This window comes from Ovis canadensis, chromosome 18, assembly GCF_042477335.2.
Source record: "Ovis canadensis isolate MfBH-ARS-UI-01 breed Bighorn chromosome 18, ARS-UI_OviCan_v2, whole genome shotgun sequence".
In the NCBI taxonomy this organism is placed as follows: domain Eukaryota; kingdom Metazoa; phylum Chordata; class Mammalia; order Artiodactyla; family Bovidae; genus Ovis; species Ovis canadensis.
In genome coordinates this window covers 75992384-76006995 of record NC_091262.1, presented here as the reverse complement: position 1 = coordinate 76006995, position 14612 = coordinate 75992384, and positions in this window count along the sequence as shown.

Below are 14612 nucleotides of genomic sequence, written 5' to 3'. Positions count from 1 at the left end.
GAGGGAGGGCATATATGCTTACATATAGCTGATTCACTTCATTGTACCACAGAAACTAGCGCATTATAAAGCAAGTATGCTCCAGTTTTAAAAAGAAAACAAAAAGAGAAGAGAGGCCTATGCAAAACAGAAGGAAAACCATGAACTTCATCACTATGGTTCACGTGATGGGCATTAAAGAATCAGTTGAGGCAAAGCTTCATTGTAGAAACATTGCAGGCTTCCCTGGTCCTCATTCCTGTTGTTGTGAATTCAGACATCAGAATAACCCCTACCTCTACCACTGTTTACCAAGCCTTGTTATATGCCAGGCTGGCCTCTGTATGATGTCACTCAATGTGCGAACGATGTCATTCAAACTTTGCCAGCACTGACTTATCTCATTTTGCAGGAAGATAAAGGGGTTTTGGCTACTATTAAAAAGTTGGAAAGAAGTCTTCAAACCTGGGCTGGAATGCAGGTTTCTCTAACCTGGAAACGCATGATCTTGATGGCATTGCTTGTCCCTTGACATCTCACATCTCTGCATTTCCATTGCCTCAGCTTCAAAGTGAAAATAGCGCAACTCTTCCCCAATGATCCTTGTGATCACCACAATCTAAAAATCTCAGATTAGGCCTGCGTGTCAGTTCCAGCTTCCTTACTTTCTACCCCTGTGTCTTTAAACAACTGACCCTCAGCATCCTCACCTTTTAAATGAAGACTACGCTAATCATCTCTAACTGAGAAAGTTGTTGTGAATATTAAAATAAAATGATACACACACACACAGACATAGGCACACAGCCCGTAACCCAGTGCCTGGAACATCATAAGTGCTCAATAAACCTGGGCTATTCTTAATACTTGGGAGTAGTTGAAGAAACATCAACATCATGTGAATTTGTGGTCCGGCTCCTTGCATGACGTAGGTGCCCAGCAATCACCCATGAGATGTCTTTCCCTGTGGAAGAGGAGAGGGGGGATTAGGAAAATGCATCCGTGGGACGGGTGGCCTGTGAGGAAGGAGGAAGCATTTAGGAGCCAGCTGGCAACAACTTCAGTGAGTCTGTGTTGACCTCAGCTCTGACTCACACATGTACTCGTTTTCTTTGGAAAACAAGTACCCAGACTTCAAAATGTTAACAATGCTTTTCTTTCTTTAAAAAAAAAAATAACAATAATTGTATCTACTAATTTATTGGCTGTGCTGGGTCTGTGTTGCTCTGTTGGCTTTGCTCTAGTTGCAGCCGGGGGGGCTACTCTCTAGGTGTGGGGAACAGGCTACTCCCTAGGTGTGGGGAACAAGCTACTGTCTAGGTGTGGGGAACAGGCTGCTGTCTAGGTGTGGGGAACAGGCTGCTCTCTAGGTGTGGGGAGCAGGCTGCTCTCTAGGTATGGGGAACAGGCTACTCTCTAGGTGTGAGGAACAGGCTGCTCTCTAGGTGTGGGGAACAGGCTGCTTTCTAGGTGTGGGGAACAGGCTGCTCTCTAGGTGTGGGGAACAGGCTTCTCATTGCGACGGCTTCTCTTTTCACAGAGCATGATCTCCAGGGTCCACGGGCTTCCGTGAGGGCTCAGCAGTTGTGGTTCCTGGGCTCTAGGACCCAGGCTCAGTAGTTGTGGCACACAGGCTTAGTTGCTTCTCACCAAGTGGGATCTTCCCAGACCAGACCAGGGATCGAACCCACGTCTCTGACATTGGCAGGTGGGTTCTTTACCACTGAGTCACCAGAGAAGCCTGAAAAGCTGGAACTGCTGCTCAGAAAACACTCTTCCAGGCAGTCCCCATCCATTCCCTTACCTAAGCGCAGGATCCAGGCATGAATAATGGCCCCCGCTGGCTGCCTTTTGCCAGGATGCTCTGCCTAGGAACCTGGGTGGGAAGGCATCCAGGTGGTTCTTAGCCCCTGGAGGCCTCTGGCTTTCCTGCTTCTTCCCACCTTCCCTTCACTCCCCTCAGATTCTGTTGCAGCCAAGAGGCCAAGTGTTGAGAGGCTGTCTAAAACACACATACACAGCCAACCCTGTAATCAACCAAAGTGGTCATTTGATCTATGTGGGAAAGCGTGCCCTCCCCTCGGCTCCCAGGCACCAGGAAGTGACACCAGCGGTGAGGAGGCCACCCCACTAATAGGAATAACTGCCATCTGTCCTAGGGTGCCTGCTGGTCAGCAGGCATTTCACACGCCCCCTGTTATTCGTCTTCATGGCAACCCCCTGAGGAAGGGCTCGCAGACTCTGTTTCACAGATGAAGAACAAGGGTCAGTGAGGTTAAGGAACTCATTCGTATTCTCCACGGCTAATAGGTGGTGAAGCTGGGATTCTAGCCAGGTGTGGCTGATGTGGGAGCCTAGCCCTATCCACTCGACCCAGGCGCTGACATTCAGCTTGAGGCAGTCGCAAGAAATATACAGGAAGCAAGAGGAATAGGTTTGCATCACAAGTAGTAAAGGGCCCCAGGTCCAGAGGGACATTTTTTTTTTTCCCAAAGCTTCAGAAAAACTCTGAATGTCACTTAGCAGTTGATTTTTGTCTTCCTTGGGCCAAATTCCAGCAAGTGTTTACTGAAGACCTACCATGTGCCAGGAACTCTGCTAGGTGCCTGATAAACACCATGTGGTGGATGCTCCTGTTCAGAATCCTAGAACTGAGTACCATGGACAGCCTTGACTGAGTGATGCTCACAAATCCCACATCATCCCAGAAGCTCATGTCCTTATTTATACTATGGATATCATCGAGATCAGAGATAAATATCAAGCATCTATTGACAACCCACTCTAGCATTCTTGCCAGGAGAATCCCACGGACAGAGGAGCCTGGCAGGCTACAGTCCATAGAGTTGCAAGAGCCAGACATGGCTTAGCGGCTAAACCACCCCCACCAGAGTGCCTAGGCTGAACGAGGTATGGAATCACTGCTACAAGTAGCAGTTGGTGTGGTTATCATTATTGTTTTCCTTGTTTGGTCCCCAGGGTCACTTCCCCAGATGGCCCTTCCTGTGTCCTCACCAGCCCGAGGACCCCGCCCACTTGCTTCTCTTCCATTATTAAGTGACTTGAGATTTGTCTGATTTCCTTTATCCCCAGCGGTGTCTGAAAAATAGGACTCACCATTCCTTTTTCACTCTTACCTTGATCTTTCCAGGGATAAACCCAAGGCCCTCTCACTTTAAAGAATGTTTCTAACTACTTGTCCTGATTACAGAAAGTGTTAAAATTGGTTCCAGGCAGAAGCACATCGGTTGAACATATTCCTGAATCCCTCTCTGAAGTGGTCCTAGCATTTTCCCTTCTGCCTTGGCTCTGAGTGGCCTGCTGCTCTGGGATTGATGTCATCCAGCTCATGAAAGCACTCATCTCTTTCTGATAATTTTTAAATGTAAACATACCGAAATAGAGGCACATAACGTTTCCATCGTGTTAGAATTTCTACAAATCTTTACATAACCATGAAGTGAAAGTGAAAGTCACTCAGTTGTGTCCAACTCTTTGCAACCCCACGAACTAGTCCATGGAGTTCTCCAGGGCAGAAATACTGAAGTGGGTAGCCTTTCCCTTCTCCAGGGGATCTTTCCAACCCAGGGATAGAACCCAGGTCTCCTGCATTGCAGGCAGATTCTTTATCAGCTGAGCCAAAAGGGAAGCCCTTATATAACCATGGTAAGTGTAATAAGAGTTGGACTCAACTTGGAGATTGAACAACAAACATATTAAATAAAGACTTGAAGTTCTATATCCTTAAACTTTTAATTAAATCTTTTGACTTGATGGGGGGGATGAGTATCTCCAAGTTTACAAAATTCATGATGTTTGTAGGATAGAATGGACAAGCATATAAGCTGTAAGTTAATTAAAAACTAATGCTTAAGGATTCCCTGGAATCTGAAGAAACACAAATTCCATAGTTACTTTTCAAAAAATTGTGCTAGAATGATTCATTATCAATCTGAGGAAAAGATGAGATCCCTACCTCATACCATGTGCATAAAAATAAATTCTAATGGATTAAAAACTTATATTTCAGAAGAAAAAGAACCTTTAGATTATTAGAAGAAAAAACTGGTGATTGCCTCCTTGACTTCAGGTGGGAATTTCGTAAACCAAACAAACCATTAAGGAAAACAACTCTATTTAAAAAAAAAAAAAGAGAGAGAAAAAAGTTCTAGATTGGGAGATTGGTATCCAGCATTACATAAACTAGATATTCTTTGAAGATTCTGAAAACCATAGGATGGCATAACTGTGTAGTAAAAGTCTTCAGGGACTTCCCACGTGTGTGTGTGTGTGTGTGTGTGTGTGTGTGTGTGTGTGTGTGTGTGTGATTAGTCACTCAGTCATGTCTGACTCTTTGTGACCCCGTGAACTGTAGCCTGCCAGGCTCCTCTGTCCATCGGATCTCCGAGGCAAGAATACTGGAGTGGGTTGCCATTCTCTCCTCCAGGACTCAGCCCTCTTACTTGACAATTGATGAAGTGCAGTGTGTGAATTTCAGAAGAAGTGAGACTGTGATATTCATTCATGAGAGAAGTGTCTTTGAGACCACTGCATGGACTGGGCATTGTATATAGACACTCCAGGACACCCTTGCATCTGTGGCACAGATCCTAGTGATCCTAGGGGAGCTCACAGGCCCCGGAGCGGCCACCAAGAAGTAAGGAGAGGATCACATTGAGAACCACAGAAAAGGGGGTACCTCTGAAAGCAAGTTGTGTAGAGTGAGGTCTGTAGCAGCTTCCAGGTGGGAATGGCATGAGCTTGGTCTTTGAAGAACCAACTTCTCAAAAACATAGGGTGAGGAAGGATATTCCAGCATGAGCAAGCGAAAGAGGCAAGAAAGACTGAAAGACAATAGCGTGTTCAAAAGGGACCAGGGCTGTGTGGCTGGTGCGTTAGATTCCTGCTTGGGGATGGGAGGCAGGGGGCAGGAAATTATTACTTGGGCCCTATTGCATTCGGCTTTGTAAGCATCCAACTTATTCAATATTGCCTTGGGTTGACTCATGTCCTCCCAAGAGAGATATGTTGAAATCCTAACCCAAATATCCCAGAATGTGACCTTATTTAGAAGTAGGATTTTTACAGGGGTGATCAAGTTAATATGAGGTCATTAGGGTGAGACTCAACCCATTATGACTCTGCCCTTTTAAAAGCGGGACAGACATGCACAGAAAGGAGACGGTGTGAAGACTCGAAGGGAGGGAGAATCCCACGTGAAGAGAGAGTGATGCTTCTGTGAGCATCATGAGACTGACTAGCAGGCAGTCATGGAACGGATTCTTCCCTCGCATCTGCAGAGAGAGTGCAGCCCTGCTGACCCCTTGATTTTTGACTTCTGGCCTCTGCAACCATGAGAAGACAAAAGTCTGTTGAAGCACCCTAGTGGTCCAGTGGCTAAGACTCCACCCTCCCGATGCAGGGGGCCTGGGTTTGGTTCCTGGTCAGGGAACTAGATCCCACATGCCACAGCTAAAAGATCCCTCATGCCTCAAGAAAATCCTGCATGTCACAACTCAGACCCACTCGGAGCAGCCAATTAAATATATATGTAGATATTTTAAATGTCTGTTATTTAAGTCATCTGGGTTGTGGTGCTTCCATACACCATCCCTAGGAAATGAATGCAGGTGTATGCAGAATGCTAAGCCACTAACCGCGAAGGCCTTGGCTGGATTAGGATCACCCATACGACCTGGGCAGGAGGCATGGGCCTCCCCCTGAAAGGATAACAAAGAGTGTAAATTAGTGGTAAAGAGCTGGGCTTCTGACATCAGACTGGCTGCTTCTGAATGTCTGCCTTGCCTCCTTTAAACTATTTGCCTACTACCCCAGTTTCCTGATTTATCCAACTGGAAGATACTAACCAAGACTTTCACTACACAGTTATGCCATCCTATGGTTTTGACAAGCCAAAGACGATAACCAAAGGGCTATTGCTGTTGTTGTTGCTGTTCATCTCTAAGTCATCTGACTCTGCAGCCTCTCAGAAGATGCTAATACCCGAAGGGCTATAGGGAAGAGTAAATACCAAGTGCTAAGTACCCACCACGATGCTTGACAGCAGTAAGTGGTCAGCAAGTTCTGTCTATCCTAACGGAACCCACCTCCTTTGGGCCTTTCTCAATTAAAACTGTCCTTTGCTTGATGTAATTTTGCCCGCAGGCCCCAGTGTGGCAGAGACTCTTAGAAAAGAGTTTGTTTACAAGCATCGAATTACCAGCCTTTTTCCAAGAAAAGTGTTCCCTTTCGCTTGAGTATTTACTTATAAAACCTAGTCCTAGCCCAGGGAAAAATGATGCTTTTTTTCCCTGGTGAGCTAGGGAGCTAGCTGGTGAGCTAGTCCTTGACCCAAAGCCCCTCCCTCGTGGTTCTGCTCAGCATTTCTAGAATATATTCCCAAATAATCAAAAGCACAGGCAAGCATGTAGAGAGAGACGTGGCCTCACAGGAAAAAAATAAATAAATAAAAGGGTTTAGCCTGGGACTTGGATTTGAATTCCTTTTCTGCCACTGAATCACAGTAGGAACTCTGACCTGTGACCAAATCTTTAAGTCTCATTTTTTCCTCACATGCAAACTGAAACGACTGCTTAGCTGGTGAAGGTGCCTGAGGATTTAACGGGGCAAAGAGCACAGTGAGCCTGGCACGCTGCTGGCACTCATCAGGCCCTTGGTGCCGACCACTCTCTGCATCTTTTCGCCTTCTGGTGGGATCAGCACCATCACTAAAAGGGGAGGCGATGAAATGAAGCAGTAACAATTGTTCGTGAGGTCTGGAAGTGGACCCATCTCCAGCTGTCAGTCTCCAAATACCCAGCAGCCACAAGATGTATTCAGCACCCGTAACTGAAAGAACGCGTGGCTCACAAATTTCTTTTTAGCATTATTTTTACTGAAGTCAGATTTCAGCCTTGAGCCATCAGGATCTTTCCCGTAATGCTGGAAATGATTGACCAGCCAGATGTTGAGTATAGAGTGTCAGGAGGTTTCGGATCTGACAACAGAGTCATCTCTCTGGAGGAACGGGAGGAGGTGACTCACACGGGCTGGAAGGGACGATGCTGCCAGGCTGGGGCAGATCCCATGGTAGCAGAAGCCTCCAGGCAACAAATGACCAGTCTTGTCATTACTATTGTCAGGAAAAATAAATCAAGAATTTTATGCAAATTAAAACAGTCCCTTGAGGTAAGGACTCCTAAGAACAGCTTTCTAGAACTTACTCATCTTGTGCAACTGTAGCTTTATGCCCATAAAAACACCCTCAACCTCCTCCACCAACCCCTGAAAACAAACAAGCAAGCAAACAACAACAAAAATCCAAAGGAACACAAGGAAACTTTCAGAGGTGATGGATATGTTTATTACCTTGATTGAGATGATGGTAACACTCTATGAATATATTAATTAAGTGAAGTTTTTATTTGTTTGTTTCTGTATTTGCACCTTGTGGGTTGTGCGATCTTAGTTCCCCAAGCAGGGATTGAACCCAGGCCCACAGCAGTGGAAGCGCCAAGTCCTAACCACTGGACCACCAGGGCATCCATGATGTGAAGCTACGAGTGTGGCGATCTCAGTCTTCCGATTTATCCCTCCCCGTCCTTTCCCCTGGTAACTATAAGTTTGTTTTCTACATTTGTAGCTCTATTTCTGTCTTGTAGATAAGTTCAGTTGTACACACTACTATATATAAGATACATAACTAATAAGAGTCTACCGTATAGGAGAGGGAACTCCACTCAATACTCGTAATGACCTATATGGGAAAAGAATCTAAAAGAGAGTGGAGATACACATGTATATATATGTATATATACAATTTGTGATACCAGAGACTGTAGCCCACCAGGCTCCTCTGCCCATGGAATTTTCCAGGCAAGAATACTGAAGTGGTCTGCCATTCCCTTCTCCAGCAGATCTTCCCAACCCAGGGAGCAAACCCAGGACTTCTGCATTGAAGGCAGATTCTTGACCATCTGAGCCACCAGGGAAGCCCCAGAAATATCTCCGATTGACTTTGCTGTACACCTGAAATTAACACAACATTGTAAATCAAGTATACTTCAATAAAATTTTTTTAAAGATGTGAAGCTTTTATTTACCAATTATACCTTAATAAAATTGGAAAACAATCTTTTGAGACTCAAAAGTCTGTTCTCAGAGTGATTTGGTTTTGCGATGCTGTGGCATCCTCTCGAATCCTTCCACCTTGATAGTACATATCACACAGATCCATATATGAATGGGGGAACATGACCCATGGCACACTTAAGTAGCCTTCACGCCCCTGATGCTTCTTACACAGGTGACCTCCATGCTGACAATGTAGTCACCTGAAAAGCTGGAGTAATAGTACTGACCCCCTGGACAGTTATGCTATTCTGAAAAGAAAGAATATTATATGTTGACTTATACAGGGCCTTACGATTCAGTTGCCAATCAGCAAGTCTTAACTCCTTTTGAATTTGTTTTTATCATTACCATTGTTTATAAAATAGGTCATATCTGTTTTTACACTGATGTTTTCCATAAAGGAACTGTTTCATTGAAATTCTCCAGCAGAATTAAGAGCAAATGGGTTAGTTCTTCCAGGCATTAGGCATACAGAAGGTGGGGCCAGGCCTTAGGGTACCAGTGATCATGGTGCCAGGGGGCGGGCACCAGAGGAAAAAGGCCCAGAGAACTCTGCTAGCCGCCCTGCTCATCATCCCCACCCCCACCCCCACCCCCAGTCCTGCAGCCACTCCTGCGCCTGTCTGATTATTTTCTGCTGGGACCTAAGTTGGATGACTTTCGCAGGGGGCCCAATGGCGTGATCAAGCTCTGCACATTTCCCTCTGGGCTTCTGGAATTCCAACTGTCCAAGGAAGGCAAGTGGCATGCAGATGAGTGAGGGTGAAGACATTGCAGTGAGTGAAAGTCACTCAGTCGTGTCCGATTCTTTGTGACCACATGGACTATATAGTCCATGGAATTCTCCCGGCAAGAATACTGCAGTGAGTAGCCTTTTCCTTCTCCAGGGGATCTTCGCAACCCAGGGATCGAACTCAGGTCTCCGGCATGGCAGGCAGATTCTTTACCAGCTGAGCCACAAGGGAGGCCTGAAGACATTGCCGAACTAGTGGTTAATTGCTCAGATAAGTCCCTTGGACTGCAAGAAGATCAAACTAGTCCATCTGGAAGGAAATCAACCCTGAATATTTATTGGAAGGACTGATGCTGAAGCTGAAGCTTCAATATTTTGGCCACCCAAAGAACTGACTCGTTGGAAAAGACCCTGATGCTGGGAAAGGAGGAGAAGGGGATGAGAGAAGATGAGATGATTGGATGGCATCACTGACTCAATGCACATGAGTTTGAGCAAGCTCCAGGAGTTGGTGATGGACAGGGAGGCCTGGTGTGCTGCAGTCCATGGGGTCCCAAAGAGTCAGACAGGACTGAGCAACTGAAAAACAACAACAACAAAAGAATAAGGAAATTCATCACAAAGCTTTATTCTTTGTTATCAGTGACTTAACATGGGGATGTCACCACGCTGAGCTTGATGCCTGCTGGCTAGGACAAGGGGACTGGACAAGAACACACAGCTGTGTGGCCCCAGTTCGGACAAGGGAAACAGATGCTGCAGGGTTGGAGGGAACTAGTTCAGAAGGAAAGACAATGACTGTATAAGAGGAATAGTGATGCTTCTGGAAGCAGGGAGTTGAAATATCAAAGGACTGAGATTTAAACATGCATCTATGGGATAAGGGAATGTCAGGCTGGATTGTAGGGGTTTCATCAAGTACAGAGACAGGTCCAGAGGGTGTGAAGGCCTCAGCGAGGAGCTTGAGCTCAAATCAGGAGGTGATAGGAAGCCACTGAAGGTATTTGAGCAGGAGAGATATTCCAGAGCTACACTACAGAAGATTGAGGACTACAGTGTGGGGATCTGATTAGCTGGGAATAAGCTAAGGAGCCAAGAACCCAGCTGAATGGGCATTGGGTTGGTAAGAGTGAAAGAGGGAAATTAGACCCAGCTTTGATGACAAGTGGTGCCATCTCACTAAGAGAGGCTGGTGCTTTCCCAGCTCCTGGGTAATGAGCATCACTAGCACTCAGAGAGCAATATTAGATGTGGTCACAGGAACATCAAACATCCTGCCTAAGTTCAGAGGGCTGATCAGGGGCAGGACCAGGACTGGATGCTCTGATGCTCAGGCCACACCCCTCACCATGGTGCTCTGTGGTCTGAGCAGCTGGCAGTGGTCAGGAGAAGAGGATCTGGGGAGGACCCAGAGTCAGGGTTGGGCTTGCTGACCTCAGGCATTGATCTCAGAGATCTGGTGGGGGGTGGGGGGAAGGGGTTGGGTGGAGGGCATCCATCAGGAGACTGGAAATAAGGCAGGAGGTAGATGAGCCCAAACCTAGCTCCCCCTAGTCCTGACAATCCCTACCTCTCTAGAGCCATCTGCTTCTCTGGAGTCACCTGCTTCTCCTGATCCCTCTGACTGATCCCAAACTCTACATCCCTATATCCTTCCATATCATCTGTCACCCCAAGAAGGCCAGGCCCTCTGGGATGACTCACACTGAAGCTCCCATCACCCAACACCAAGGAAGTTACTCCCTCTTGGAGAAATGGCAACTGTTGAAGGGACAAGCAGAGTACTATAGCCCTTCCCGTTAACCAACGTAGCCCAGTGCAAACAGAAAGTGGGCAGATTCTCTGAAGACCCTAGGAAGTTTGCTGAAGGGTTTCATGCCCTCACTCTTGTCTAAGAGTTAACCTGGAAGGATGACAAAGTAGCCTTACATCTACTTGTTAAAATCCTGGGGGGGAAAAAAAAAACAGAATCTGGACAGCAGTCCAGGGGCACGCTGATCAGTTTCCCAGAGACCAACACAAACATTACACAATGGGCAAAGATGCCCTCCCAAATCAGGCACCCCCTTGGAATTATAACTCCCAGGTGGGAACAGAAGCCAGGATGTATATGATCTAATGCGTATTAGAAAGAATGAGAAGTATGTGCTCTCTTATCTTATATCTGGACAAGGTCCAGCCTCCTCTCTCAGTTGTCCTGTTATTGATATTTTGCAGTTTCTATCCACAGAGAATGAACTCCAGCTGCTTTCCCTGGGGTGAGGTGGTGTGGGGAGCAGCTACCTCCTGCCTCAGAAAGGCAGATGAAAAGTTGGAAGAGATACATGGGGAGAAAGCAGCTAGATAGGGGAGTCCACTTCAACTCTTATGCATGAAAGCCTTGTTGAAGGGTGAGCTCCTTAAAGGAGAGAACACCACCTTGCCAGCACCTTGATCTCAGACCCCTTACCTCCGGAACTATGAGAAAATGTATTTCTCTTGTTTTAAGCCTCCCAGTTTATAGCACTTGGTTATAGCAGTCCTCACAAACTAACACAACACTTACAGTCTGTTACCAGCAAACAAACCTATCTCCTAACTAATACAAAAGGCCATTGGGAACCCTCAAGCCAGCAGTTTTATAAGAGCAATGGGACAGAATCCAAATTGCTAGTAGCAAAGGGTGATATCTGGGGGAGAAGGTGGACATGCGCCTCCTTTTTAAGATCTTTAAGTGCAATATTTAACTTCTCCAAGTCTTGGTTTTTCTCGAGTTGAACATGGAGCTAATAATAACACATAGATTTATTGTTAAGAAAAATAAATGAGCTATTGCCTGTTAAGTATTCAGCACAGAGCATGAAAGGAGATAAGCAGTCTTGTGTCGAATAAATGGAAACAGTTTTTAAAAGAGGCAAAGGCTTAATATACACGATAGGTTGAAATGGCTGGAAACATCATTAGAGATTCAGTAACTCACACTTTCACTCATCAAATATTAACTGAGCTTTAATTGGGTGCCAGCCTCCATCCTAGGCACTGGGGATATGTCTTGGAAGGAAAGGTTGTATCTTTCTTATTTTCTAGAAGTTTTTGTTTTCTAGAAGTTCCATGTTGGATGAAGTCATTGCCTCTGCTGATAATACAAACGCTGCTTCCTTCTCTGGGTAGGAAAATGCGATCCAGGGCACAGAATCCAGATGAGAAAGTGAACTGACCACCTACCAACTCTCACAGCTGAGACTCTGACTACTCTGGAATTAAAAACCAAATGGAAATAGATCCTGAGGATCTAAAAATAAGATATGTTCCAAATCAGGAGCTAAAAGAGAAGAGGAGAGAGAGGAAGCATTTTTTTTTAACTTGGAAGGCATTCTTATTTAAAAGACATTGCCAGAAGGATTATTTAAAATCATTGTTAATGGAAGGATCTAGAGATGATCATACTAAGAGAAGTAAAAGAAGGAGGAAGACAAGTACCTTATGAAGTCCCTTGTACTTGGAATCTAAAAGACAATACAAGTCAACATATCTGTGAAAAAAAAACAGACTCAGAGACACAGAGAACAGACTTGTGGTTATCTAGGGGGAGGGAAGGTAGAGTAAGGAAGGAATGGGAGTTTGGGATCAGCAGAGGCACACTATTATCATTTCAGTTCAGTTCAGTCACTCAGTCATGTCCAGCGCTTTGCGACCCCATGGACTGCAGCACGCCAGGCTTCCCTGTCCATCACCAACTTCTGGAACTTGCTCAGACTCGTGTCCACTGAGTCAGTGATGCCATTTAACCATCTCATCCTCTGTTGTCCCCTTCTCCTCTCACCTTCAATCTTTCCCAGCATCAGGGCCCTTTCCAATGAGTTGGTTCTTCGCATCAGGCGGCCAGAGTATTGGAGGTTCAGCTTCAGGACCAGTCCTTCCAATGAATATTCAGAACTGATTTCCTTTAGGATTGACTGGTTTGATCTCCTTGCAGTCCAAGAGACTCTTAGGGTCTTCTCCAACACCACACAGTTCAAAAGCGTCAATTCTTCAGTGCTTGGCTTTCTTTATAGTCCAATTTGCACATCCATACATGACTAAGATGGATAAACAACAAGGCCATGAGTATAGCAGAGGGCACTGTAATCAATATTCTGGGACAAAACATAATGGAAAAGAATATGAGAAGGGACATATATAGACCTGTGTGTGTATGACTTTGCTATACAACAGAAATTAACACAATGTAAATCAAATATATTTGAAAGCATTTTTTTTAAGAAAAGCATTGTTTGAAGATCATGGGTTTGCAAACATATTTCTTTGGTCATACAGGTCTCAGGCTTTGAAAGAGTCTTGAATAGTAATGGTGCAAACAAGCAGATAATAAATAAATGTGGACAATCTCTAAGCCAAAATACACTAGGCCTCTAGGCAAGGGTGTCACCACCTGCTGATGAGAGCTGCTGGACACAGGACCAAACCTCTGATGCTGACAGGATGGCACACATATTGGGTCCTGTTGCTCTATTGCCAAGGCTCTGTGTATTCAGGAAAGGCCCAGCTTCAGAGACTCTAAGTTCCCCAGGGCACCCAGTTCTCCCACCCACAAGCACACCCTAGAATCTGCCTTTCTTATTTGTATCAGATCATGATTTCCCGAGTGGTTCACACATGTTTTAAATAACACATAGAACTCAGCTTGGAGGTTTATGAGATTATTAAGCTGTAACTGAAGAGTCCTCAGACCTAAGTGGATAGGATATGCATCTCTCACTGCGTGCACCATGCTTTGCGACCCTGCCCATCTCCCCACTTGTCTAGTTCATCTCTAGACCCAGTACGTCCAGTAGGTCTGGCTACACGAATGTTTATCAGTGTATGAATGAATGATTGTATATGTGATAGAGTAAAAGGAATACTTGAAGAGGAAAGAGTCAGAGAGACTTTGTCCGTGAGGTGACACGTGAGTGGGTCTTGAACGATGAAGATGAGTTTCCTATGAAGGGGGAGGGGGCAGCTTTGGGAACAGAAGAACCATTGTGTGGACGAGGAATATCCACTATCATATTAGTGAACAAAAGATGCTGTGGTCATCGAGCCATCAGCCAACAGCAACCCCGCCTGGACTGTGCACCCTGAGCAGATTCAGGATGGGAAAAAGCAGAATGCTGGCCCTACACAGCTAAGGTGCATATCTAAGGGATAACTTTGATGAGTTCAGAGTCTTGCATCTTCCCAAACATAGAATAAACACTAAATTCATTAACTTAATGTTTCTTATCTATGTAATAGCAATCTTCGAGTCTTCCAACTATCTGTTTCCCTTGTGGCTCAGACAGTAAAGAATCTGCCTGCAATTTGGGAGAACTGGGCTCAATCTCTAGGTTCAATCTCGGGGAAGATTCCCTGGAGGAAGACATGGCAATCCATTCCACTTTTCTTGCCTGAAGGATCCCCATGGACAGAGGAGCCTGGGGGGCTACAGTCTATGGGGTCGCAGAGTCAGACACGACTGAAGTGACTGAGCATATCCACTGTTACCTCTTTGGAGCAGCCCCTCAGAGCTATCTAAGAGGCTGCCTCTTGGGCTTAAGTCCTCAGAAAGTCCACCAAATAAACTTCTTAGCTGTGAGGTTGTACGTATTTTTAAGTCAACAGTTGTGTGCACAATTCCATTGTCCTGACACTGCACGCCCTGGGTGAGTAATCATGAGAATGCCTAACTCCTGGATAATTAGAGAAAGTCATGGATTTGCCTGCGATGAGCCTGGAGATCAGATTTGGACTCAACCAGGAAAAAGAG